Source organism: Gracilinanus agilis, chromosome 6, assembly GCF_016433145.1.
Source record: "Gracilinanus agilis isolate LMUSP501 chromosome 6, AgileGrace, whole genome shotgun sequence".
In the NCBI taxonomy this organism is placed as follows: Eukaryota; Metazoa; Chordata; class Mammalia; order Didelphimorphia; family Didelphidae; genus Gracilinanus; species Gracilinanus agilis.
The window spans coordinates 175,745,492-175,769,658 of NC_058135.1; the positions used below are offsets into that span (position 1 = coordinate 175,745,492).

Here is a 24,167-nt window from a genome sequence, read left to right on the forward strand (position 1 = left end):
GGGGGAGGAAGGGAGGGAGGGAGGGAGGGGGAGAGAGAAAGCTGGATTGATTGTTTGAAGATATAATATAAGGAAATTTATAAATAGATTAGATTAAATGGTCAGCAATATATTTTGGAGAGATTAAGGAGTTTAGAGTGGGCCTGGTTTCCTGGTCAGAAGAAACTCCTTGCAGAGGTTTATTTGGGGTTTTTGGGTTTCAGTTAGAATTCTTTAGTTTAGGGAAATATATATAATAATCAATATATTTCATACCTTTCCTTTTCCTGTATCTCATAATTAAATAAATAGGGTTGGGTTTTTTTAATAGCCTGACTCCAGTTGATTCCCTCAACTGCCAACAATGGAATCTCCTTAAACCAAATTGCCTATTCTTAACTATCAGCAAGATATATTGACAACTATTGATACTGTAAGGAGCAAGACTCAGGCTACTGGCAGGGAAACCCCAAGCCCTTGGGAGGGGGATGGGTAGAAAATGAATTTAGAACTCCACTCCCCCACTCCCCCCGCCCCCCGCCAGCACAGAAATCTGTCTGCTGATCTTAACTGAAGAAAAGGTGGGCCAATGGCTTCTTGTGTCTGATGACTAAAACTTCTTCACAAACTGGACTTGATATCATAAAAGTGTATTCCCTCAAGAAATTGATGTCTCTAGTTATTGGATATAATCCCCAACTCAAAAGTGCCTTCACAGCTGATCCCTTAGATTCTCAACTGCCACAGAAACAGGATAATAGAGGATGACTCTAGGTAAGTAAATTTGACCACAGTTGCCTTGATCAAAGGATTCTCACACTAACTGACTTCGTTATAATAATTCTTTAATGACTAGAGGGGCAGAGGGTTAAAGGAATGGGAAAGGTGAGAGGGACAGGAAAAATCTCTCTAATAATCTGTGGTGATAAAGTGATGGCTTCTCCCAAAGCATGGCAAAAGCCCCCAACAGAAATCTTCTTTCTCTATCCTCCACTATGCCTATTTCTACTCAACTAGCAATGAATAAATTCAAGATGGATTGTAGGTAGTGTTGACTGAAGGTCTGCTATTTCTGAATATCTGTTTCTGATAACTGCTAACAAGAACTTTCTATAGCAGTCTTGATCAGGGTCAGTGAGAGATAGTCTCAACAGATTGTCAATAAGAGTATAGGGTTAGATAGCACTAAGCTTTTCTGGTCAGAAGATTGCTAGGCCTAAGGAAAGTAGTTTCCACCACCCTCTTTCCTCCCAGCACTCTTGAACCCAAAGTGAACCTCTCAGCTTGGGGTACCACTTTAAATACCTTCATTCCAACTGTCCTTAACTGCCCTGGCATTGTGGGGTTCATTGCACTCTACTTGGGATTCTAAGGTTACAATACCAATCAATATTCCCCATAACACTGGGTAAATTAAAAGACTGTGATTGGTTCCCATGAAGTAGGGAAGCAACAGGAAGAGATGTTGCAAAAACTGCTTTAAAAGGCCTCAGTCCCTCTCTCTGCTTTGGTGAGCCAGACTGGAGAAGGAGACTCTTTCCCTGGATCCTGGATTGGCTTGTGGTGAATGGAGTGATTCCTTCCTTGGTTCTTCAGTGAGGAGACCCTCTCTGCTCATTGGTGCTTTGGTGGGATACTCCCTTCAGCATGAGTTTTGGTGAGATTCTTGGAGGTCTTAGCCTTGTATGCACTGAGAATTCTTCAGGGTCTCATGGTTCTTCAGATTTCAGCTTCCTAATTAGGACTTTGGATTCTGGTGAGATTTGCTTTTGGATTTGCATTTGCAGTCTGGAGACATTAGGATTAAACTTAGGGTATTTGTAGCAAGGTGGTACTTTCTGTCTATCTACATTTTTCCACTTTTACTTTTTCTACCTCTTTGTAAATAAAGCTGCTAAAAGTCATCTTGTTTATTTATTTATATATTTATTTTCAATTTTAAAATTTTTTTAGAAAAATTTTTCATGGTTACATGATTCATGTTTTTATTTTCCCCTTCACCCCCCCTCCTCCCCCTCCATATCCAACACACATTTCCACTGGTTTTAACATGTGTCATCAATCAAGACTTATTTCCATATTGATAGTTACATTGGTGTGGTTGTTTCGAGTCTACATCCTCAGTCATGTCTACCTCAACCCATGTGTTCAAGTGGTTGTTTTTCTTCTGTGTTTCCACTTCTGTAGTTTTTCCTCTGAATGTGGGTAGCATTCTTTTCCATAAGTCCCTCCAGATTGTCCTGGGTCATTGCATTGCTGCCAGTACAGAAGTCCATTACATTCTATTTTACCACAGTGTATCAGTCTCTGTGTACAATGTTCTTCTGGCTCTGCTCCTTTCACTCTGCTTCAGTTCCTGGAGGTCTTTCCAGTTCACATGGAATTCCTCCAGTTTATTATTCCTTTGAACACAATAGTATTCCATCACCAGCATATACCTCAATTTGTTCAGCCATTCCCCAATTGAAGGGCATACCCTCATTTTCCTGTTTTTTGCCACCACAAAAAGCGCGGCTATGCTAAAAGTCATTTTGACTTAAGCTGAAATATTTTAAATTGGTGACCTCAATATTACTTTAGAATTCTCATATTTAGCATAAAACCTAAATTTAAATTCTTACATAGGGAAGAGAGAATACAAAAGGAGAGAAGAATTAGCATTTCAATCTTTCTGTATGCAACTCAGTTCTAATACTATCTTTAGACCTTCTTTTTGAAAATTGGTTCAGAAATTTCTTATTACCACTCACAAAAATTACAGGAAAAAGTCATGGGATACTGAGAAAGCTCTAAATTTGAAAGTAAAGGCTAGTACATTAATATATTACACATGCCCATGAACATGTTCACCAAGCCTCTATATTGATTGGAACCTAGTACATGTAGTGAGTGTATTTCTAAGGACCTGGCTTTCATTGGATATTCCCTTATTAAGTAAGTAATACATTTAGTTAATAAAAGCTACTTTCTAAATGACTGACTAACTTACTAGTTTTCAAAACTAAATGATGATTAAAGACCACCCCAGCTGTTATTTTCTTAATATTCTATTCATCAGAGAAGAGTAATGCAAAATCTGAGATTTACTTGACTTTCTTAGAAAGTATAAGACTTAATATATTTCTAACTTGTAGGTGTGTAGGCTCATATGTTTTCTCATTGCTGTTCATGCATTAGAAGGACTGGTGGGATTGGTAGGCAAGGAAAGAAAGGCTAAAAGGAGTCCTACTATGAGCAGTAGGAATCTCCCTTTGAATAAAAGGAGTCAAGAATAATCAGAGGATAAATGAATAAGAAATGTGGTTATGTGTAGAGTGAGTAATCTTCTGATGTCAACTTGAACTGAATAAAACTAAAGGAACCAAACTAAAGAATGTAACAGAATCACCAAAGTCATTCAGAAGTGACTTCAGAGGAACATCTAGTCCAACCTAGATGTGAATCAAAAAGAAAAAAAGGGTGGCAGGAATGAGAAAAACAAACAACTTGGGAATTCTCCCAACAAAAGAAATTTGTCTTTTAGTATTGAAAGAAGCTCTTTTAAAGAGCTATTTTCCATTCCTTTATTTACACCTAAAAAAAAAAAAAAATTTTTTTTTCCCTTGCCAGAGGTGAGTCAAAGGGTTAGAACTGATACTTCTAATGCACAATGGCACATTGCAGTTATGGTCACAGAGACATTAAAGTTGCATTTATGTAATACAGATATGTAATACAGATACCTATGAGCATAATAGCTGACATTAAGCAGCAAATAGTACTGGCAAATGTAGGATTTGCTTCAGTTGCACCTGCTGCCCAACAGGAAGTAACAGATGTGTGAATAAGTTGTTATCGGAGGTCCAGATTTCTGAAATCAAGTGAGTCTTCTATTGTCTAATAGCACTGAAAAATATTGGAGGAAATGGCATAAAGAAAACAATATTAATTTCTAAATCCCTTAGATGATGTAGATTCCCAATCCTTGATTATTTGGGACTAGAGTATATAGAAAAATTGAGATCATCTATTTTTTTCCAGACAAAATAGGAAAACTTATCATTCTTCCCTGACTCTGTCAAAGACCAAAATACTTTTTTGATGTTGGTGATTTAGTCAATTCTACAATCATATCTATTCCATCCATGTATAGTTGAGTGGAAAGAGACTACTTTAATCTTCCTGAACCTGTTTCCTCATAAGTTAAATAGGGATGGCTAAAACTTGAACTACTTAACTTGCAGTGTGTTATGAGGAAACACACTTTGCAAAGTATAAAATACTGTATACGATGAGCTATTATTATTTCTTGATTCAAACAAAACATTAACCATACAGTGTTCTAACCATAAGCAATTTAAGAAATCTCATAATATGACCTGATCATTTTATAAAGGTTTAGGATTTGTTCAATGTAAGCAAAAGTGGTTTACCTTCAGATAGAATCTATGAAACAGTCAAGATTTAAGAGTAGAATCAAAAGGCTTTCCATCGATGACATCCACGTGAATTCAGGCAATAGTCAGTCCCTAAAATGTCAAACAAATGAGTCAAATGGATTTGATCATGGAAATGGAAAGATTTATGATGCTAGTTCAGTAACAAATTATTGCAACAGAAATTATAATGATTTATCCTTAAATAACCAAGACATTGATAAAGCAAATTATGGATGAAAGCAGTAGAAATTATGCAACATTTCTGTAGGTTATAAAAAAAGATCTAATAAGAACCCTAACCTTGTAGCTAGAATTATATATAAGAAGCAGATGACAAAATTCTGTATTACAAGTATTGTAATGGGGATTAACCAGGGAAGTAAGCTTAAATATTAAAATGTGGGTCTAGAAGGGATGAGGGTGACAGGAATGACAGGACCAAACAAGGTTGGGAGACCAGGTTTAACTACTAGGAGGTAACTGTTACTGAAGTGGCAGCTGGGCCCAACTGCCACACTGCAGTATCTAGACTAGGCCTATGGAAACCAGCAAAGTAAAGGCAAGAGTTTTATAACACTTTTAATCAGGGACAACTAAGATAAAGAATGGGAATAGGAGTAACTACACTCCTTAGACTAGGGGCAAACCCCAGGGTCAGGGGAGGGACTTATCTACACTAACTGAGACCTAAGCAAGACAGGGCCCAGAGAAAAGCAGGACTGAAGTAGATATCCTCACAGTAGTGTCCAGCCTCACTCCAGTGGTGTTTCTGCTCCTCCAGGACCACCTGCTGTACTCTTCCAGGTGGGTAGATTCTGGGAGCTGACCCAGCCCAAGTTGACTTACAACTCAGTTTGGGATTAGCAGTCTCTACCAAAATCTCCCACAAGTAGGTGACGGTCTTTCCACAGGATCTCTGGTAAACTGGTGTCTCCTAGGGTCAGTTGCACCTTGCCCCAACCACCATGGAGTCTCTCTCAGAGAGCAAGAGCCACTTCCTGCTCCTTCATTCCATCTTGGAATTCTCCAGCTCTTCCTGTTAGGTCTAATACGAATACTAAGCTAAATAAAACTAAATAATCTTCCTCACAATAGTTTATAAGCCTTCAGAATTCAACACACAAATTGTACTAAATTCAGAACATCATCACAGACAAAACAGTGTCAGTAATTTGACACACAAAAGTTAAAGGACATTGCCTGGATTAAAAGTCACTGTGTGAAATATTCATCATCACCAGGATAGAATGAAAAGCTTTCCAACTGTGGAAATCTAACAGACATCAAAATCATGAGGAAAAAAAAGATGAGATGTGTACCAGTTCTGTTATCCTATCTATTACTGAGGATTTTCTGAAGATGTTTTCAATGAACTTAAAGAATATGAGCTCATATCACAATACTTAAAAGTTCAATTCCAAAAAAAAGTTATTTCATCCCCTTGACCAATAAATAAACTGAATAACAATCCATATAAGAACAATAGCAAGATAATTACCTAACCCAGGATTGTTTTTATCTAAATTCCACCTGAAAAGATGAGAATGTGATAAGTAACAGCAATAACAACAAGAAGAAGAATAAAAAGGGAGTTTATGATGGTTATACTGAAGTGGTTCCCAAACTTTTTTGGTGTACTGCCCCCTTTCCAGAAAAAATATTACTTAGCTCCCTGGAAATTAATGTTTTAAAATTTTTAATATCAATTAATAGGAAAGATAAATGCACCTGTGGCCATCCCCGCTCTCCTGGATGGATGCAGCACCCACCAGGGGGCGGTGGTGCCCACTTTGGGAATCACTATTATACTGGAATAAGTCATTGCTATGGGAAACAAGATAATTCATTCTTTAGTGATTTCTTCCTGGACCATTGCAATATGGGTTCCATTGAACATAAAGATGAAAAGCACAAAATGTCAATAATAATTCACATTTATAGAGGACATTAAGGTTTACAAAGTGCTTTACATGTATTATCTTTTTTGATCCTCACAATGAACTTGCAATTCAGGTGCTCCTATAATCTCAATTTCATAGATAAAGAAACTGAGGCTCAGTGATTTTCCTGGGGTAACACAGCTAGTAAATGTCTGAGGCAAAGGTCAGCAACCTTTTTGGCCATGAAAGCCATAAACGCCTGCAGAAGGAGGAGGATGGAGGCAGAAGGAGCTGGAATATCAGGCGGGGGTGGGGGGGGGGCGCTGAAGGGCCCCGTGGGGCACATCCTGGGGCTCTGCCCAGATTGGCTGGTCGGGAGGTGGAGCCAGATATGGCTGTAGAGCCATACGTTGCCGACCTCTGGTCTGAGGTATGGTTCCAGCTTGGCCTTCTGAAGCACTTAGTACAGTGCCTGCTGTATAGTAGATACTATATAAATGCGTATTTCTCTCCAGATCCATTTATTAAACCATATCTCCTCTTCTTAGAAATGAATAGTGTGCTTGTTGACCCTGAGTAATATAATATCAAGATGGAAAGGTAAGGTGCCTCTAGATTGTGGAGGACCTTGAATATCAAGCAAAAGAGTTTAAACTATTCATTACACAGTAGGGAACCACTGAATGAATGAAAAAAAAAAGCATCTATTAAGCCCCTAATTTGTACAAAATATTGTGACAGAAACTTGTGAATACACATAAAAAAGCAAGATAGTCCCAGCTCCCAAGGACCTCAAATTTTAATAGGAGACAATACATAACAGAAGTTTCAGTTGAAATAATTGTTAATGGGAGGGTTCAGGGGAAGGGTTTAGAATAGATAGAAAGGATCAATGGTCTTTAGGGTGAGTAACAAGGCAAATGATAAATATCTTCTTTAGAGCTATTTCCAATGACAAAACTGTACCCATCTCACACACTGACCCATTTGATAGTGCCAAGGACTTTGATGGTGAAAACTTTATTTTCTGACTCTTTTGTAGCTATACCAAAGATAGGGAGTAGCAACACTTTGCAGAGGCAATTTCCAGGTTTTGCTACCACAAGTGCTGCTTTTGAGCAGAGTATTTACAGTTATAAGGAAGACTAATCTGGCTGTTTGAAGGCTGGATTGGAAAGAAAAGGCCAGAAAAACTTTTAGAAGACTATTGTAAAAGTCCTGTTTGGGTGGTCAGAAGAAATTATACTAGAACAAAAGCAGTAAAAACAGAGAGAAGGGGACAGAGATGAAAGGTTTTGAGGAGGTGGTCTTCATAACTATATATGGAGGGGAAAGCAAAGATTCATCTATAGTGCCTCAGTTTCAACCCTAGGAAATTGAGTTAGAGGTGATGTTACTAATAGAAAGAAGGACATCAGAAGGACCAGATTATAAGGAGAAAGATAATAAGCTCTATGTTATATGTAGGGAGCCATGGTACAGGGCAAAGAATGCTGGATTTAAAGTCAAGAAAACCTGGGTTTTTAGAACCTGGCTGTGCCACTTATTCTCTATGTTACCTTAGATAAGTCACATAACTCACTTAGCCAAGGTTTCTCCCTCAATAAAATGAAGGGATTGGACCAGATGACCTCTATTATCCCTTTGAAATTCTAAAAATTTTATCCTGTAATCCTATATCTGTTTGAGGACAGGGAAAGATCTGAAAGATCTGAACCTACGCTATTGTCGACACTACAATAGCAAGGTCCTGATGTGATTTTTGAGCTCTCCTGGGTTGATCATTGAATAATACTGTTTCTAGATAGTCCCCAAACATTTCAAATGCCTTCTCCTTCATGAAGCCTTTCCCAATCCTCCCAGCTATCAAATTGCTTTATATTTCTTGGTATGTACTTTCCTTATAGAACTTATAAGTTTCTGAAAGCAGAAATTATTTCATTTTTGTTTCTCTGCCCCCAGGTTGCCTGGAACACAAAAAGTGCTAAATAATTGCTTGTTTATTGGACAAAACACTACTGGTCTTAAACTTGTTCCTTGAACTTTTCCTGTTATTTGACTTGCAACAAAGATCATATTTGCACTCCTGCTTGGTGGTTGAAAGCCTATGGATTTGGAGAGTACCTCATTAAGTTTTGAATAGTCAACAGAGGAAGATTCAAATCAGATCAGTATCTTGCTAGCCTAGATCTTTTCTTGTCCCCAAACTGGTTTAGGACAATTATAGTCAGGCTTCAGGCCATGTCTGCTTTGGGAACTCACTCTTGATTACCAATATTAGTAATGGAGAGTCTTGGTTGATTTGATTAACCCTATCCAAGTACTTAAAATTAAGGGTGCTTTATTAAGTATTTTTTTTAATAGCCCTTACTTTCTGTCTTAGTATCAATTCTAAGACAGACCGGTGGCAAGGGCTAGGCAATTGGGGTTAAGTGATTTGCTTAGGATCACGCAGCTAGGAAGTGTCTAAGGCCAAATTTGAACCTAGGTTCTTCCAATTCTATCTACTATGCTCCAGGTGCTTTATTAAATATTGAACCCATAGAGAGTATTCCTATCAAGAAGGCATATCCACCCTTTACAAGAGCAAGGTTAATGCTGTTGGCAACCTTCCCTTGCTCTGTAACTGAATATAGAAGGGCATCTTTAGAGCAGAGCCCCCATTGGAGGTGACCAAATGGTTCTCTGTGTGGAAGGGACAGGGAAATCTTTAGTCTCCTGACCTAATGCTATTACCATGAACTCTGCAGACAAGAACTGTATTCTAGGAGCAGAATTCTGAAGTGTTTTCCCTTAGTGCTTCCCTTAGAGATGACAAGTGTAACTTGTGAGCAACTTAGACAAGATACTGAGAGGTTGAGTGACTCCCCCATAGTGGCCCATATCAGAGGTCAATGAGCTAATGAACATTTATTAAGCACCGACTATGTTGTGGTAATGGGCTCCTTAATGTTTGTAAGAGGAAGGTGGACGAGGCTGGGATAGCCCAGGGAGCTAGGAAGAGAGCAATGTCACAGAACTGCCACCTGAGGGTGACAAAGAACACAGCATGAAAGTATTCTTTGTACGGAGACCACAATAATCTGGGAAAACACTCAGCACTGGAATCATGGCAAGTGTAATGCTTGAAATGGCCTTTGATTCTTTTGTGTTTAATAATGATATCTCTTGATATTTGTAATCAGTGTGTTATCAAGTAGGGAACTGAGGTTACTTCACTGAGATGTTGAGGCTTTCACAGATTTATGATAGAAGATTGGGCCTAGAGAGATGGGAAACCTCACCCAAGTGTTCCTCTTCGTGGTAGTCAAATAAAAAGATCAGATCACTAAGGAGCAGCTGGGTAGCTTAGTGGATTGAGAGTCAGGCCTACAGATGAGGTTCAAATCTGGCCTCAGACATTTCCCAGCTGTGTGACCCTGGGCAAGTCACTTGACCCCCATTGCCCACCCTTATCACTCTTCCACCTATAAGCCAATACACAGAAGCTAAGGGTTTAAAAAACAAACAAAACAAAAAGATCAGATCACTAAAGACTGAGAGCTGAAAGAAGTCATAATAGTCACTGCATCTAGTTTTCTCACTTTGTTTTCTGGAAATGTCAACGATAATAGAATTGTGAATATCCTGTGGTAGATATCAAAACATCAAATGCAGACCTATAATCATTCCCTCTTCAGATGTCTAAATAGTAACTTATCTCCCTGCTTGAAAATTGCCAAAATATCAAGTAGGGAAAAATCTTTATTTTTCTTTCCTTTTTACCTTTTTTTGGTCCAGTCTTTTTGGTTTTACTGGGACATGAACTCCCTCCTCCACTAACACAGATCAGCAACTTATTAGCCACTTAGTCTTAGAGAATTGCCCAGACCACTGAAAGGTTAATTGACTCTCACATAATTACACAACCAGAATGTGTGTCAGAGGTCAGTGAGTCAAACATTCATTAAGCAATTGCTCTGTGCCAGGCATTGTGCTAAGCACTGTGGATACAAAGAGGCAGGACTCGAATGTAGGTTTTCCTAATTCCAAGGCTGACTCCATCCATTTATACCACAGTTCTCAGGAACAGTGAAAATAGACTTTCAGGAAGATTCTAAAGTCCTATGGTCCTTTAAGGCCTTTTATATTTACCATAAATTTCTAAATAGCTTTATTTATACTTAACAGTTCTCCCTATAACTTGTGAAAAACAGAATCTCATAGAAACTAACAAAATGATAGCAGAAAAAAATTTCTGTCAATCAAAGACCATGAACAAGAATCATTGATTGGAATATTTAAAGATTCTATTTTAGGTGAAATGGACAAAATATGAATTTCAACAGTCATAGAAAGTTGGTAAGAGAAGTGGGTTGGGGAGGAGGTATAAAATTTAAATTAATATCCAATAATTCCAAGTATTACATTTTATAAGATTTATTAATAATCCCTTGAAATAGAAGAAATAAAAAGAACAAAAGTAAAACCTAAGTAAAATTCTCCTGCCTCTCATCCCACCCCACCTCCATAGCCATGTTTCTGGGAGAAGAGGAAGAAGGTGGAGCTACACAAAACTTTTATCTTCCCTATGTTTGTATATTATGTACATATATAACTGGGATGTTGGGAAAGAGAGTCTGGAAATATAATTCTAATTATACACCCCTCGCCCCGTGATTCCATTGGGAAACAAGCATGTAGAAATCTCCCAGATTTACATGCCTATTTTCCCCAATGAATGAGTACATAACCAACTTATATCTCTAAAGATCTCTAACTAGAGGTACATATAATATTGTAGTTTCTAAGGGGAAATTACAATAATTTGGGGATAAAAGGAAAATAAAAGAAAAAGAGAACAAAACCATTGATGGCTAGGTATATCTAATTAGGGGGCAGTCCCCTTTGGCATAAGAGTTTACATTCAAAATAAATGCATTCAACCCCCCACAGTTCAATTTCACTACAAAGTTCATTCTGGATCTTTTGGTTCAGTGTGTGGTTTTTACAGGCATCTCTATGGCACCTTCTCCAAGCAGTTCATTATCTTGATTCAGGGAGGTAGCAAGTTTCTTATCCTAAAATTACTCTCAAACAAGAAAAATTTTTATAAATCTTGAATTTTATGACACTAGTACAATCCCCCCTGAGGAGGATGTTAGCAACACATGGATCACCCCGGGATACATGGCTGAGCTATGAGTTATATGAATCAATTGTCAAAAGAAAATCAAAAACATTTAAAAAAAAAAAACCAAGAGAAAAAAGTAACTTCTGGATGAAACATAAAATATCAAAGTCTCATGTGTAAAAATTCTAAGGAAGGAAGAATAAACCTATAACAGGGCCTAAAATCAGGGCCCAATTAAAGTTATTTATGTCCCACAAGCCTGTAGTAGCAATTATGCACTTACCCAATGAGCAGCCAGGACTACAGAAAATCACCATACTATGAAGAGAGAAAAAAGGACTAGATTTTGAAGGAGAAGGGAAATAGCATTCCTTGGTCTGATTTTATCTTTGCTCTCAGGGAAAGGGGAGCGAAAATGGCAGCCAAAATGAGGTACTTGGTAGAAGTCTGGATCTGGCATGAGGGAATCCTCTGTCTGACTTTGCAAACAACCACTTTCTCAAACCCCAAAATAAATTCAAGTCCCCTGTCTTGGCTCAGAATCTCATCAATCCCACCAGGATTGGTCGGTCTCCTTGACCTTCTGCTCCTTGGCACTGTGCAGGTTAACTTTGTGCTACTTGGCACTGTGTAGTGATCCCTCTTGTGTGCGTGTGAGTGTGTGTGTGTGTGTGTGTGTGTGTGTGTATGTGTGTGTGTGTGTGTGTGTTTTCTTCTCCTGGAATCAGACACAATCATTAGTCAAAGTCCTATAATATTTAACACTCAATGGTAGGTTTCCATAGTTTAAAGCTTTTGGGTATGCATTGATATTAGGGCTGATGGACATTTTAAACTTATCCTAGTGTAAAATAAAAAAAAAAAATTAACACTGGTAACATGTGCTTCAAGTACAAAAAATGAGAGGAAAAAAGAAAACGCAAATATTCTATTGCACATAGAAGGAAAAAAATAATAAATTTTAAAAAATCAAAACTATATAGTTCACATTCCATGAAACATTGTTAGTGACGTAGAGGAACAACACAAAGGTTTCTCACTCCAAAATGAGATCCATTCCCTTTTTAACTTGGCCATGATCCACAGTGTGAGTGCACATGATTTTCACGAAGTAACAGCTTTTTACTTTTTAATATTTTTTTAATATTTTATTTTTTTTAGAAACATTTTCCATGGTTACATGACCATCACCAACATATACCACAATTTGTTTAGCCATTCCCCAATTGAAGGGCATCCCTTCGTTTTCCAGTTTTTTACCACCACGAAAAGCTCAGCTATAAATATTTTCATACAAGTCTGTTTATCCATGATCTCTTTGGGGTAAAAATACAGCAATGGTATGGCTGGATTGAAGGGCAGGCAGTCTTTTAGAGCTCATTGGGCATAGTTCCAAATTCCCATCCAGAATGGTTGGATCAGTTCACAACTCCACCAGCAATGCATTACTGTCCCAATTTGGCCACATCACCTCCAACATTCATTACTCTCCCCTGCTATCATTTTTGCCATTCTGCTAGGTGTGAGGTGATACCTCAGAGTTGTTTTGATTTGCATTTCTCTAATTATTAGAGATTTAGAACACTTTCTCATGTGCTTATTGATAGTTTTGATTTCTTTATCTGAAAATTGCCTATTCATGTTCAGTGCCCATTTATCAATTGGGGAATGGCTTGGTTTTTTATACAATTGTTTTAGCTCCTTGTATATTTGAGTAATTACACCTCTGTCAAAGTTTTTTGTTATAAAGATTTTTTCCCAATTTGTTGTTTCCCTTCTGATTTTGGTTGTGCTGTTTTTTATTTGTACAAAACCTTTTTAATTTAATATAATCAAAATTATTTATTTTACATTTTGTAATTTTTTCTAACTCTTGCTTGGTTTTAAAATCTTTCCTTTCCCATAGATCTGAGAGGTATATTATTCTATGTTCACCTAATTTTCTTATAGTTTCCTTCTTTATATTCAAGTCATCCATTCTGAATTTATCTTAGTGTAGGGTGTGAGATGTTGATCTAAACCTAATCTCTCCCATATTGTTTTCCAATTTTCCCAACAGTTTTTGTCAAATAGTGGATTTTTGTCCCAAAATTGGGCTCTTTGGGTTTATCATACACTGTCTTGCTGAGGTCACTTACCCCAAGTCTATTCCACTGATCTTCCCTTCTGTCTCTTAGCCAGTAGCATATCGTTTAGATGACTGCTGCTATATAATATAGTTTAATATCTGGTAATGCTAGGCCACCTTCCTTCATGTTTTTTTTTTCATTATTTCCCTTGATATTCTTGATCTTTTGTTATTACAGATGAACTTTGTTATAGTTTTTATAATTCAGTAAAAAAAGTTTTTGGTAGTTTGATAGGTATGGCACTAAATAAATAAATAAATTTGGGTAGAATGGTCATTTTTATTATGTTAGCTTGTCCTACCCATGAGCAATCAATGTTTTTCCAATTGTTTAGATCTAGTTTTAATTGTTTGGAAAGTGTTTTGTAGTTGTGTTTGTATAATTCCAGTGTTTGTTTTGGTAGATATATTCCTAAGTATTTTATGTTGTCTAGGGTGATTTTAAATAGTGTTTCTCTTTCTACCTCTTGCTGCTGTGATTTGTTGGAGATATATAGAAATGCTGATGATTTATGTGCATTTATTTTGTATCGTACAACTTTGCTAAAGTTGTTGATTATTTCTATTAGCTTTTTAGTCAATTCTCTAGGATTTTTTAAGTATACCATCATATCATCTGCAAAGAGTGATAGCTTAGTCTCCTCCTTGCGTATTTTAGTGCCTTCAATTTCTTTTTCTTCTCTAATTGCTACTGCTAGTGTTTCTAGTACAATGTTAAATAATAGAGGAGATAATGGGCATCCTTGTTTACATCTGGTCTTATTGGGAAGACTTCTAATTTATCCCCATTGCATATGATGCTTGTTGATGGTTTTAGATATATACTGTTTATTATTTTTAGGAAAGGTCCTTCTATTCCTATACTTTCTAGTGTTTTCAATAGGAATGGATGTTGTATTTTGTCAAAGCCTTTTTCAGCATCTATTGAGATAATCGTGTGGTTTTTGTTGGTTTGCTTATTGATATGGTCAATTATGTGAATGGTTTTCCCAATGTTAAACCATCCTTGCATTCCTGGTATAAATCCCACCTGATCATAATGAATAACCCTAGTGATCACTTGCTGGAGTCTCTTTGCTAGTATTCTGTTTAAGATTTTTGCATCTATGTTCATTAAGGAAATTGGTCTGTAGTTTTCTTTCTCTGTATTTGATCTACCTGGCTTTGGGATCAGTACAATATTAGTGTCATTAAAGGAGTTTGGTAGAACTACTTCTTTACTTATTATATCAAATAATTTGTGTAGTATTGGGATTAGTTGCTCTTTGAATGTCTGATAGAATTCACTTGGGAATCCATCAGGCCCTGGCGATTTTTTCTTAGGGAGTTCTTTGATGGCTTGTTCAATTTCTTTTTCTGATATGGGATTATTTAAGTATTCTACTTCTTCTACTGTTAATCGAGGCAATTTATATTTTTGTAAATATTCATCCATCTCACCTAGATTGCTATATAATTGTTCAGAATATTTTTTAATGATTGCCTTGATTTCCTCTTCATTAGAGGTGAGGTCTCCCTTTTCATCTTTAATACTGATGATTTCGTTTTCTTCTTTCCTTTTTTTAACTAGATTGAACAGTACTTTGTCTATTTTATTCATTTTTTTCAAAGTACCAGCTTCTAGTCTTATTTATTAATTTAAAAGTTCTTTTATCTTCAATTTTATTGATTTCTCCTTTAATTTTTATAATCTCCAATTTGGTGTTTAGTTGGGGTTTTTTAATTTGTTCCCTTTCTAGTTTTTTAATTTGCATGCCCAGTTCATTGATCTTTGCCTTCTCTAATTTGTTAATATATGCATTCAAGGATATAAATTTCCCCCTGAGTACTGCCTTAGCTGCATCCAACAGAATTTGGTAGGATGTTTCATCATTGTCATTCTCTTCAATGAAATTATTGGTTGTTTCTTTGATTTCTTCTTGAACTAACTGGTTTCAAGGAATTGTATTGTTTCATTTCCAGTTAGTTTTTTATTTGCCTGTCCATGTGCCCTTACTAATTATTATTTTTATTGCATTATGATCTGAGAAAATTACATTTATTATTTCTGCTCTTTTGCATTTGTTTGCAATGTTTCTATACCCTATTACATGGTCAATCTTTGTGAATGTACCATGTGCAGCTGAAAAGAAGGTGTATTCCTTTTTGTCCCTATTTATTTTTCTCCACATATCTATTAAATCTAATTTTTCTAGAATTTCATTTACCTCTCTTATCTCTTTATTATTTATTTTTTGGTTTGATTTATCTAAATCTGAAAGAGGAATATTTAGATCTCCCACTAGTATGGTTTTACTATCTATTTCCTTCTTGAGCTCTGCCAGTTTCTCCTTTATGAATTTGGATGCTATACCATTTGGTGCATACACATTGAGCACTGTTATTTCCTCATTGTCTACATTGCCTTTTATCAGGATGTAATTATCTTCCCTCTCTCTCTCTTTTTTTAATTTTTTAAAACCCTAATATCTTTTATATATATATCCTTATATATTAATTTTATTTGTTACAGGGCTAGGCAATGGGGTTTAAGTGACTTGCCTAGGGTCACACAGCTAGGAAGTGTCCTAGGCCAGATTCGAACCTAGGACCTCCCGTCTCTAGGCTTCCCTATCTCTTTTAACCAAATCTGTTTTTACTTTGGGTCTGTCAGAGGTCACTCCTGCCTTCTTTTTCTTATTTGAAGCCCAAAAGATTTTGCTCCAGCCCTTCCCCTTAAACCTGTGTATGTCCACCTGCCTCATCTGTGTTTCTTGTAGACAACATATGGTAGGCGTTTGGTTTCTAATCCACTCTGCTATTTGCTTCCATTTTATGAGAGAGTTCATCCCATTCACATTCAGAGTTATAATTATCAGTTGTGTATTCCCCAACATTTTGGTATCTTCTCCTAGTTCTACCCCTCCTTCTTATGCTATTTCCTTTTAAACCAGTGGTTTGTTTTAGACCAGTCCCCCTTGTCCTCTCCCTTGATTTACTTCCCTTTCCATCCCCTCCCTTATTATTCCCCTCTTTTTATTTTTTAAGGCCTAATGAATTCCCTCCCTCCTCTCCTCCCCTCCCTTTTTTGACCTCCCCACTCCCCTGCTCCCCTTGGTTGATCTCTTCTAACTTTCTCAGTAGGGTTAGGTAGAATTCTATATCCCAATGGATATAGCTACTCTTCCCTCTCAGGGTTAATTCCGCTGAGAGTAAGGTTTAAATATTACCTCTTAATGCTCTCTTCCTCTCCTTTTTATAATAGTATTGATCCCCTCTTGTAGAAAGCCAATTGGAGAAATAGGGTCAGGATAGGGCCTGTTATCTGGATTCCCTACATGACCAATCCAGGATGAGGAAGTCTTTGTGTTTTGTCCTGGTTACCTGAGCCCTGAAAAGCTCTGGTACCAGAAGTTTGGTTAATCCAAAAACAACTTGACCCTTCCAAGAGGCTATTGGGAGTCATTTACAGAAATAGAGTCTGTAATAGATATTTTATCTGGATCCCATTACAAAATCACTGGCAAGTAATACTGTGTGTATGATTTTTTCTACACTGCATGTCAGGTAGCAGACAGAATGGGCCATCTGAGGTAAAAATCTGAGACTCCCCTTTTGACTCATTTTTAGATCCCCACCTTTTCTCAATATTCTTATTGGGAAGCTTTGAGTCCTTAAGCAGACCCGCAGCTACTGAGTTAACCATTTTTCTCCTTGATAATTAAAAAGCCTGAACTCTAAAAAATATATTACTTAAATAGTCAAGGCTGGACACAGACAAGGCCAGACAAGACTTTATCTGACCAGGTGCAGTCCTATAATTCAAGAAGAGGACAGAAGGCAATTAGTAAAAATCTCTATGAAATATATTTCTGCTTCCAGAATTAACTTCCTACTAATTGGTGGTTGGAATTTGGCCCTTGACCCTGTACCTATCTCTCTACTTTTTAGACTTTAATGGGTTTTGTATGATTTTTAACCCCTTCTCAGCTGTGACTCTTTCTTTGTGTTCTTTGTTTGAAACCAGTATAAAATAAACTCAAAACTCCATGAAGTTGGAGCAGCTATGAGCTAAACAATTAGTCTGGCTGTTCTCAGTTCCTGTTTCCTGTCTTTTCAATCCAACGCCACTAAACGCCACTCAGGACCCCCCAAAATATAGAGCTGGCTCTCTACACCATCCCCTTTCCATGGTCTCTTTATGTGGTGTAGAATATCCTATTTTTCTTATTCATTCAAGTTTCTCTTGATGCCATCTACTATTCACCCTCCCTCTTCTTTTCCCGCCCCATCTCATCTTTGACCATTTAGTGCTCCAACCTCTCCCTATGAATAATTCTTCTAATTACTAATAGTGAATACAGTTTTTGAAAATTACACATAACATTTCTCCATATAGGAATACAAATAATTTGGTCTTATTAAAGTCCTCAATGGGATAAATTTAAGAATAAGAATTTTCTTTCTTTCTCCTCTGTTTTTATTTACCTTTTCATGTTTCTCTTGATTTTTGTGGTTGGATATCAAACTTTCCATTTAGTCCTGGTCTTTTCCGTGCAAATACTTGGAAATCTTCTGTCTTGTTGAATGCCCATACTTTCCCCTGGAAGTATGTAGGCAGTTTTGATGGGTAGGTGATCCTTGGTGGTAGACCCAGTTCTCTTGCCTTTCTGAATATCATATTCCAAGCCTTGCAGTATTTTAGTGTGGAGGCTGCCAGGTCCTGTGTGATCCTGATTGGTGCCCCTTGATATCTGAATTGTCTCTTTCTGGCTTCTTGTAATATTTTTTCTTTTACTTGGAAGCTCTTGAATTTAGCTATTATATTTCTGGGGGTTGTCTTTTCTGGGTCTAATGTAGAGCATGATCTATGGATCCTTTCAATGTCTACATAGCCCTCTTGTTATAGAACTTCAGGGCAGTTTTGCTGAATAATTTCTTTTAGCATGGAGTCCAAATTTCTATTAATTTCTGGTTTTTCAGGAAGACCAATGATTCTCAAATTGTCTCTTCTAGACCTGTTTTCTTGATCTATCAATTTCTCGTGTTTCTTTCTATTTTATCAGTCTTTTGACTTTGCTTTATTTGTTCTTGCTGTCTTGAGAGATCATTGGCTTCTAATTGCCCAATTCTAGCCTTTAGAGATTGGTTTTCCTTTTCAATCTGGTCTATCTGGTTCTTCAAGGCTTCCAGCTGGTCATTTCTGGTCTTCAGTTTGCTTATCAATTCATTTGATTTCTGAGCCTCACTTTCCAATTGCAAAATTCTGCCTTTTAAACTGTTATTTTCTTGCCAGATCTCTTCCATCTTTCTCATAATCTCAGATGTGAACTCTTCAAGATCTTGTGACCTATTTCCATTTTTTTCAGAAGGTTTGGATGTCTTTAATTGTTGGTCCTCCTTTGTTTTCTGATTTTTTTCTGTGCAGAAGTTATCAAGTGTTTGAGCTTTTTTCTTGGTTTTCTTGTTTATTTCTTGATTGGCCTTTATTGGCATCATTATGTTTTATCTGCCAAAAGGCTGAGTAAGGCAATCTGATTCTCTTTGTATGGAGTTAGGGAGCAGTTTTTTGCCTGAGGCTACTTTGTGAGTCTCTTGGCTTCTCTAGGGACCCTCCTGGGGTCTCTGGTCTAGCTGTTTTCAGTGTCGAGCCCCCATGTTCCTAGCTAGCTGCCCAGAGCTTGGGACTTGGCCCATCCTTGCTCCTCCACCTGAGATTTTCCTCTGAGTCTGAGAGCACTGGGTGCTGCTGCTGCCTCTCTCAGCCCCACTCTCATGTCCAAGGTCTTAGTTTTCCAGCCTCCTGGGGTCTCTGGTCTAGCTGTTTTCAGGGTCAAGCCCTGTGGTCCTAGCCAGCTGCACAGAGCCCGGAACTTGGCCCACACTTTCTCCTCCACCTGAAGTTTTCCCCTGATTCTGAGAGAGCTGGGCTTTGCTGCTGCCTCTCTCAGCCCCACTCCTGTGTCAACGGTCTGATTTCTCCAGTCTTCTCATCTCTCAGATCAATCTTGGTCCCCAGAAAAGAGAAGAGAAAATATGCCTTTCCATTTTGGTGGGGGTGGAGTTACTATGGATCTGGTCAATGTGCTAATCAATTTGCTTAATGACTTCCCTTCCCCCTTTTGAAAAGTGTGTAAATCGAATTAGCTCACCCCCATTCATAGTTAAAACTCTAGCCACCAGAGATAATGTCTCAGTGGAGACTATGGCTCAAAGGGTCAGAGCCTAACACTGAGGTAACAAGGGTTGCAAGGGAGAGGATGAATTAATCTAAGGCAGGCAAACAGCAGCAGGGAAATACAGACTGGGACTTAGGTTAAAGATAAAACACTGAAGGGAAATAGACTGATCCCTTCAAGTAAAAGGACACTTTACAGAGCCAAGTTAGTCAACCAAGGCAGCTTGAAACTGACCTCAGGCTTTTGTCAGTTTCACAGGAAGGGACTAGTATTGAAGTTACACTTCCTTCAAAATGGACACCTTCAGCTTCTCTCAAAACTCCAGAGAGTATGTTATTCCTCTTTCTCTTCCTCCCTCTCTTACTAATTAACTAATGAAGTAGCCAAAAGGTCTTGTTTAAACACAAATGGGGTTTATTGTCTTCTAGGATAGATTGGCAGGGTAGAGGATAAGGTAGCCCTAACAGCTGCTTATAGAAACCTCAGGTTGGGCAAGGGAAGCAGGAACATGAGACAGAGAAAAGACCTGCCTTAACTCAGCTCTCAAGGTGGTTTGTAATCAATGGGGTTAGGAATACAAAGATTCAATATATAATTTGTTGCAAGGATAAGACTAAACTATCACAGATTTGAACTAACTCTCAGATCCACTCTCCTTTTCCCTCTTCTCAGACATTCAGGTAGAGAAAATGAAGGTAGGAATAAGGTAGGGTAGGTAGATTCAAAGGATTTAACTAAATTAAGAAATCTCAAAAGAAAATGCAAATATAGGCCAGGTTTCAATCTAAAGAAGGAGCTCAGATGGACCCTGGTTCCCTGCACGAGTTCCCAGGATCAACTGAAACTGTTCCCCAAGATTCTAAACTCCTTAACTGATGGAAGAACTCTGCAAAGCCTGCAAAACTGTTATGCCCCCCTCTCTGTACCACATTATTCATTATGATCAGGTGGGATTTATACCAGGAATGCAAGGATGTTTTAATACTAGGAAAACCATTCACATAATTGACCATATCAACAAGCAAACCAACAAAAACCACATGATTATCTCAATAGATGCTGAAAAAGTCTTTGACAAAATACAACACCATTCCTACTGAAAACCCTAGAAAGTATAGGAATAGAAGGGCCTTTCCTAAAAATAATAAACAGTGTATATCTTAAACTGTCAACAAGCATTATCTGCAATGGGGATAAATTAGAAGCCTTCCCAATAAGATCAGGTGTGAAACAAGGATGTCCATTAAAACCTCTATTATTTAACATTGTACTAGAAACACTAGCAGTAGCAGTTAGAGAAGAAAAAGAAATTGAAGGTATTAAAACAGGCAAGGAGGAGACCAAGCTATCACTCTTTGCAGATGATATGATGGAGGTGTCACCCATTTTAGTAAGTGATTTGGGAACTCCCTTACTTAGTGTTAAGTAGGGTGTTTAAGCTTTTGGTTGATTAATTAAAAAATAGACAAAGAGAATAAAGAATTCCCTTTCACAGTTTCTACAAAAATGTTTTAATTTAATATAATCAAAATTATTTATTTTATATCTTGTAATATTCTCTATCTCTTGTTTGTTCATAAATCCTTCCCTTCTCCAAAGATCTGCCAGGTAAAGTATTCTATATTCCCCCCCACCCCCATTTAGTTATAGAATCATTCTTTATATCTAAACCATATATACCCATTTTTACCTTATCTTGGTATAGAATGTGAGATATTGGTCTATACCTAATTTCTGACATCTCCTTTTTGCTGATTTCAAACGCTTCTTGATATGCTTCTTGTGCCTGATCCACTATACCTTTCTTGTGACCACCAGCAACAACCTCAGCCAAGTGGCGGTAAGAGTCTCCTTTCATTTTCAAATAGAAAACTTTGCTTTCTGCTTGTGAAGCATTAGGAATCAAGAACTTTTCCAATAGAGACAGCACGTCATTGCAGATATCTCTTAGTTTGGTCTCAATTTTCTCTCTGTATTCTGGGGCCTTCTGCTGTTTCTTCTCAGCACCTTCTGTCTTTTGCTCAATACTTGAAACAACCCTCCAAGATGACCTTTGGGTCCCTACAACATTTTTGTAAGCAACAGAGAGAAGATTCCTCTCCTCATTGGATAATTCATCTCCTTACTCAGTTACAGACTTCATGCAGGATGCCATGTCATCATATCTCTCAGCCTGCTCAGCCAATTTGGCCTTCTGCACCAGCTCATTTTTGTCCATGACTGAATATTCTATGCCCGGAGTGAGTGGAGGTAGAGGATGGACGAACGGGGGGGTTCTGGGTGGCGGTAGTGGCAGCGGCAGGGCTGAGACTCTGTCTCAATCAGATATCTTTTTGCTTTAGCTTTGTCTGAGATCATGATAGCTTCTCCTACTTTTTTCCCTTCAGATGATATACAATAAATTCAGCTCCAGTCCCTACTTTTATTCTGTGTGTCTCCCTGCCTCAAATGTGTTTCTTGTAAAAAACATACAGTAGGATCTGGTTTTTAATCCACTCTGCTATTTGCTTCCATTTTGTGGGTGAATTCATCCCATTCAAATTCACAGTAGTGATTACCAACTCTGTACTCCATCTTATTTTCCCCTTTTGATACTGTTCTTTTATTTTCATTCCCTCCCTCCTTACAGGTGTTTTGCTTTTAATCAACACCCCCTATTTCCCTCTTCCTTCTTTTACCTCTCCCCTTGTATTATTCCCCTCCTACTTCTCTATAGGATAAGATAGGATTCTATATTCAAATGAGTATGGTTATTATTCCCAATATGAGCCAATTACAACGAGAGTAAAGTTTAAGCATTGCCCATCATCACCCTCATCCTCCCCCACAATATAGTTTTTCACACTTCTTTAGGTGAGATAATTTGCCCCCCTACACCTCTCTCTTCCCTTTTCACTCATTTTCACCCCTTCACTTTTTTTTTAACATATCATATCATTCTAATCAGGTTACTCCTACACCCTCTGTCTATGTATACACTTTCTAACAGTTCTAATACTGATAAAAAATATTTTTTAAGAATTACAAATATCATCTTTCCACATAGGAGTACATACAGTTTGATTTTATTGAAACTCTTAAATTTTCTCTTTCTTATTACCTTTTTGGGCTTTTCTTGAGTCTTCTGTTTCGACATCAAATCTTCTGTTTAGGTTTTGACTTTTCATCAGGAATGCTTGGAAATCTTCTATTATATTAAATTATCATTTTCCTCCCTGAAAGAATATATTCAGTGTTGCTGGATAGATAATTTTAGATTGTAATCCTAAATATTTTGTCTTCTAGAATATATTCCAAGCTTTCCAATTTAATGTGGAGGTTGCTAAATCTTGTGTAATCCTGATTATAGCTTCATGCTGTTTAAATTATTTCTTTCTGGCTGCTTACAGAATTTTCTCCTTGGCTTGGGGGCTCTTGACTTTAGTTATAATATTCCTAGGAGTTGTCATTTGGGCATTTTTTTCTGGGGGTAAGCTATGGAGTCTTTCTTTTTTACTCTCTTGTTCAAGAATATCAGGGCAGTTTCTTTGAAAATTTCTTGTATTATGATGTACAGGATTTATTTTTTTTATCATGGCTTTCAGGTAGTCTAATAATTCTTAAATTGTCTCTCCTAGATCTTTTTTCTAGTCCATTTGTTTTTTCAATGAGATATTTCATGTTTTCTTCTGTTGTTGTTTTTTTTCATTCTTTTGATTTTGTTCTACTGTTTCTTGATGTCTCATGAAGTCAATTGCTTCTCATTGCCCAATTATAATTTTTAAGAATTGATTTTCTTCTGTGAGCTTTTGAATCTCCTTTTTCATTTGGCTAGTTCTGCTGATATTTTCTTCTTATATTGCTTTCTTTTCTCTTCCCCATTTTCCCCCTGCTTCTCTTAATGTGAGTTAATATTCTTAAGTAGGCTTGTTCTCATTATCATTCCACATTGTAAGGAAATCTGTTTGTTGATTACAGTTGTTTTGGGCTCTTATGATCTCTTTGTTAGGGCAGCTGATTTAATATCAGTTAAACTTCTGTCTGAAACTGTTATAATGCCAATGTCTCTCCACTTATTTCCCACATTTTGACCTTGATAAGACATTTAAATACATCAGTTTGTAGTTGTTTTAAATACATGCCATTTTTCCCTTCATTTTTATTCTCTCTTCTTCTAGTTTCATATTAATTTTGTTCTTTTCTTTAACATGTTGGTCTGACTATATACAGACAACTAATTCAGGAATGACTTCCATGTCAGTAAAAAGTTGTTTCTTTTCTTTTTAAAATATAATCTGTGTCAGTTTTTTTAAATGTATTTGTATTTATTCTTTTTTTTTTTAAAACCCTTAACTTCGGTGTATTGTCTGATAGGTGGAAGAGTGGTAAGGGTGGGCAATGGGGGTCAAGTGACTTGCCCAGGGTCACACATCTGGGAAGTGGCTGAGGCCAGATTTAAACCTAGGACCTCCTGTCTCTAGGCCTGACTCTCAATCCACTGAGCTACCCAGC

The 24,167-nt window shown here is 37.3% G+C and overlaps 1 pseudogene; it reads right to left on the minus strand.

Moving 5' to 3' along the window:
* Window positions 1–21,894, minus strand: part of LOC123252421 — a 46,431-nt pseudogene extending 24,537 nt beyond the window's left edge.
* Window positions 21,895–24,167: the final 2,273 nt, after the last annotated feature.